Genomic DNA, 5,509 nt, shown 5'->3' with positions numbered 1-5,509 from the left:
GAAGCTCAACATTAAGAAAACAAAGATTCTCACCATTGGGACAACTGGCAGCAGCATAATGGATGGTAAAGAGATTGAGATCATTAACAGTTTTAGTTTACTTGGCTCCACAATCAATACTCTTGGTACCAGCAGGCAGGAAATCAAGAGATTAATTGTATTGGGAAAGTCAGTTGTCAGGGACCTCTCCAGACTACTGAAAAGCAATGATATCAGGCTGGAGACTAAGGTGCACCCCATCCAGGCCATAGTCTTCACAACTGTGTGCTATGTGTTGGAGAGCTGGACAGGGACATCATGTTTGGGAGGGTGGAGGGACAGCGCAAGACAGGAAGACCCTCAATGAGATAGATCAACTCATTGATTGGGGTAATGGGAGTAGGTGTGTCAGAGACGATGAGGTTGGCATAGGATAGGGCAGGGTTTAGGGCTCTTGTACATAGGGTCGCTATGAGTGGCAAGTGACTCGATAGCACATACAAACAACTCATAAATATCACAAAGACACTTAAATACAACAGATTCTTTCACGTGAACCAGAATGAAAGAAAACAGGGGAAAGAGCCAGCAATTCTTAAACTTTTTCCTCCAAAAAGAAAACTGTTAAGAGTTTGGTTAGGAAACACTAACTTGTAGCAATCCTTCGCATTGTCACTAAGAAAATCTGTCTTTTAAGAAATACAGAGAGCTCCCTAGAAGCAACACCAACCTTCAACAAGATGGACTAACACAGTGCCAGCAACATTGGATTAAATCATAGCAAAAACTGTGAGAATGACACATGATTGAGCAGGAGTTTGTTCTTTGGATTCAGGATCCCAATGAATGAGAGCAAACTCTGTAACAGCAAATAACATTAACAGCAAAATCCACACCCACTTGGAAAATCTCAGAAAAACTCATTGTTGTCAAGGTAGACAGACTCACAGCTGACTTTCCAACAAGTTTCCAGAGGCTGTAAACTGTACAGGATAAAAGGGGTCACTTTTCTCTCTCAGCATGTTGGTGGATTGGGTGAACAACACAATACCTTCCTGAGGTTCTGCCTATAAGATGTATTCAGTTTGATGGCACCTAACAATAACAACAGTTCCTTTATAGCTTAGGTGTGTATACACTTGCTTACCATTTACTCTTATTAGTACAGAACGTGTCTGTCAATGGACTGTACTTGTTTGACTTGTGGGTTGCTGAGCTTCTGGAAGCTGTGCCACTGGTGTTTCAAATGTCAGAAGTGTCACCCATGGTAGGGAGTTTTCAACAGAGCTCCTAGATTAAAATAAACTAGGAAACAGGATTGGTCATCTACTTCTGAAATAACGGGCCTTCAAAAACCCTATTAACAGTACAGAGCACAGGTACCTAGAGAATTAAAGGTAGAACCCTGAAGGGAAGTCATTAAATATTGAGGACAAATAGATCCAAACAATCCTTAATAACTGAAACATGGAATGTGTGAAGTCTAAATTTAGGAAAACTGGAAGTTGTAAAAAATTAAATGGAACACATCAAGATCGATATCCTAGGCATTAGTTAGCTAAGATGGACTGGCACGGGCAACTCTGAATTAGAAAGTCACATGGCATCCTATGCTCGGAATGAAAAACTGCCAGAGGAAGAATGGGGCTGCATTTGAAGTTAAAAAAGACAATTCCAAGATCTAAGGTACAGCGTTGTGTGTGTCACTGTCTATACCCATACAAGGAAGATCTGTTAACACGCTATTCAAATACATGCACCAACTAAAGCGAAAGAGGGGGAAACTGAGGATTGCATCAACTTTTGCAGCTCAAAACTGATCAGACATGAAATTTGATGATGTTAGACGTTGAATTTTATCACTGGTGTCTATAAGAAACCAAGTCATTTAATAACAAGGAGCTAAGAGAAAGACTCAGCACAAACCCTTCTTTCTTTTGTAGAGCAGCTGGTGTATTGAAACTGTCCTTCAGGGTTAGCAGTGTAAGTCATGATCCACTATGTCACCAGGGAGGTGAAACAGTTTTGTGATTAGGTACCCATCCCGGTACCTAGGTATGCATCCCTGTACCTTGTATGCATCCCTGTATCTAGGTACGCATCTCTGTACCTTGTACACATCCCTGTTCCTAGGTATGCATCCCTGTACCTTGTATGCATCCCTGTATCTAGGTACGCATCTCTGTACCTTGTACACATCCCTGTTCCTAGGTATGCATCCCTGTACCTAGGTAACATTTACTAGTTGTGTACTACAGACAAGTTACTTAACGTCTCTGGGCCTCAGCACCCCCAACTAAAATGGGAATAGTAGTAGTAATCAACTCAGAGGATTATCTCATTAAGCAACAGTTAATAAATGCACAACATTTAGTACAGTGTCTGACAGGCACAGTAAGCTTTGCTTTGGGCATCAGCTTTCATGTACGAAAACCTCATGAATATATCTTGTAAGGTAAATACCATGTGACTGAAGGAAGAAACTGAATGGAAATATCAAAGATATCTACCAAACACAAAACTGTAGACAATGCAGCACATTTTGAACAGCTACCTACATGGTGGGAATGCAGGATGGCAGTGGTGTGGTAACCATTAACAGTGCAGGAAAATGCAAACTCCTTCCCTGTCTGCTCTATTCCCACTCTGTGCCCAACACTCTACCCCCAACCTCAATCAGGGGACTGACTTTCACCACCACCACTCACCAGGTCATTGGTGAACATTGTTTTCTGCCCCATTCCCCAGGCCCTGCTCTGTCTTAGGTCATATCCACACCATTTTGTGTTGGGAGCCAGAAGCTGCAGGAGCCTGTAAACTGAACCACTTCTAGATTAGTGGGTGCACTTCTTCTGATTGGGGCCCTCTCTTACTGGGAACCCTTACCTGAGATACTCTGTAATAAGAGCAAGGGCAGCATGGTGACAGTCATAGCTGACCTTTCCCAACTCCACAAAGGGGAACGGTCTCCAGCAACAACATTCACAACATAAAACCAATTTTGGTGAGGTCAGACATGCCGCATACACTCTCACACCTCTTTCTACTCAACCCAATACCAATCTTACTGCTCTTCTACTTGAGCCAGAAATCTGTGTGCTAGCTCACAGACCACATGGAATCTTATTAGGGAAGTCAAAAGGCTGTAATTCAGGTTGGCAGCAAAACATACTCACTTAGTCAGGACAGCTTCCAAAATGTGCTTACAAGGCTCCTTAGCCTTGGGCCTTGAAGCTCTAGGTCAGTTTTGCAAAGCTCTCAATCCTGCCAATTATGGCTCCCCCCACTGCCTCAATCTTCCAACAAACTTAGGCAAAGGCTCTCTTAGACCTGTTCTGTGAGAGAGTAGTAGCCCCAAGGGCAGCTCTGTCTCATGTCAGGTCTCTGGCTATCTGCTTTGACTGTTGCTCCTCCCCTCTCCTGTAAGTCTAACTGGCACAAGAATATCTGGCCCTGAAATGTGTACAGTGCATGCTCGCTTCTTCTTTGTAAGTGCTGAGATTCTCAAAATCTGTGGCTGAATCTGCCTAGTTTAATAGGGAGACTGGCCAACCCCCTCGTGGATAGGCTAAATAGATCCTATTGAAATATTCCTCCCTATCCATATGGTAAAGTGAAAGTCAATGGCTAAAAAAAGTAATTTTGAACAATAAATCTTTAACATTACACTACTACATGGTCATATTTGGCTAGTGTGTGCCATTGCAGAGTGGGTCATCCTTGGACACCTGAGATGGGAAGTGACTCTCTCTTTATGCTAATCATCTCTCTCTGACTGTCAGGCCTTCCCTTAATCTCTAAATGTCAGACACCATCTCTGGTCAGGAAGAATGTTGTCGTGTTGTTGAGTACTGTCTAGTCAGAACTGACCAGCTGACCCTCTAGCAGGTTTTCAGAGGCAGTTAATCACATGGGAAGAGTCTGACCATTCTTTCCCCATAGAGCAGCTGGTGAATTCGAACCATGTGCCTTTGAGGTTACAGTGCAACTTCTTACCACTAGATCAATAGCCAGTAGAAACTCTGTCCCAGGCTGGATGTTCTACCTCCCAACACACCCAAGACACATACTAGATCACAAGATCTCAGTAAACACTCAAATGAACAGAAATTCTGACCTTCCTGAACACGTCAACTCTAATCATCTCCTGAGCTGACTGGCACACTGGTCAGTCCAGCCAGCTTGCTTCCTATTTTCAATAACATACACACTTTGTTTTGTGATATTTGATTTCTTGCTTATCTTATGGTTTGCTTTTAGGATTATAGCACTTTTCTCTTGGTTTGCTGCATTGTGGTGACTTGCATGTTGTGATGCTGGAAGCTGTGTCAGCAGTGTTTCAAACACCAGCAGGGTCATGCATGGTGGACAGGTTTCAGTGGACCTTCCATACTAAGACAGACTAAGCAGCGGGACTGATCATCCACTCCTGAATAAGACCTTTAAAAACTTTATGAATAACAGAGGAACACTTGTTGGATATAGTGCTAGTAGATAAGCCCCTCAAGCGGGAAGACATTAAAAAATTAGGAGAAACAGCTATAAGCATCTATTAGTAATCTGAACATGGAAAGTACAAAGTATGAAGCTAGGAAAATTTAAAGTTGCCATTAAACAAAATGGAATGCAAAAAAAAAAAACACCCACAAAACCCAAAAACCCATCTAGGAAAAGCATGCTGAGGTGTATTGAGCATTTTGAAAAGATAATTATATTTTCTATTATGCAGGGAATGACAAATTGAACAGGAATAGTGTGGTATTCCTTGTGAAAAAGAGCATTTCAAGATCTATCCTAAATAATGCTGTGAGTGGTAGGACACTACCCACATGCATACTAGGAAGACCTGTTAGTATACTGCTATTCAAATATATGCACCAACACTAAATCCAAAGAGAAAGAAATTGAGGATTTCTACTAACTTTCGCAGTCTCAAATTAACTGTATACGTACTCAAAATGTATTAATAATAATTTGTGACTGGAATGCTAAAGTTGGAAAGTATGGTATTGGTGAAATGAGGCTGGAGACTGAATAACAGAAATTTGTACAATGAATCATTTATGCATTACAAATACCTTTAAAAAATACATTCCATAAATGGCAACTATATACAAAGACCTCATTTTATGGAGACACAGGAATCAGATTAACTCTATCTTAGTAAGAGAGACTATCCATTACTCATTTGGAAGTCCGAATTGAAACTGTCGAAAATTTAAACAAATCCACTATAACCAAAATACAATCTTGAGTCTACCAAAACTATTTTAAAACTATGTAAAGAATAGATATGTTGCACTGAATACTAATGATCAAAGATCAGACACAAGGATGGCACAAGGTAAACAAAAGCTCATTATAAACACAGGAAAGAAAGTCAAGACAAAAATGGATGTTAGAAGAAACTCTGAAACTTGTACTATAATGTAGAGAGTTGCATTGTTGTTATGTGCAGTCGAATTGCCTGTGACCCATAGCGACCTTATGTATAGCAGCTCTGAACCCTTCTCTGTCCTGAGCCAGTCTC

The sequence above is a fragment of the Elephantulus edwardii genome, unplaced genomic scaffold (assembly GCF_000299155.1).
Source record: "Elephantulus edwardii isolate Elephantulus edwardi_28Jun2011 unplaced genomic scaffold, EleEdw1.0 scaffold00147, whole genome shotgun sequence".
Taxonomy (NCBI): domain Eukaryota; kingdom Metazoa; phylum Chordata; class Mammalia; order Macroscelidea; family Macroscelididae; genus Elephantulus; species Elephantulus edwardii.
Note: the sequence above shows the minus strand (reverse complement) of the source record.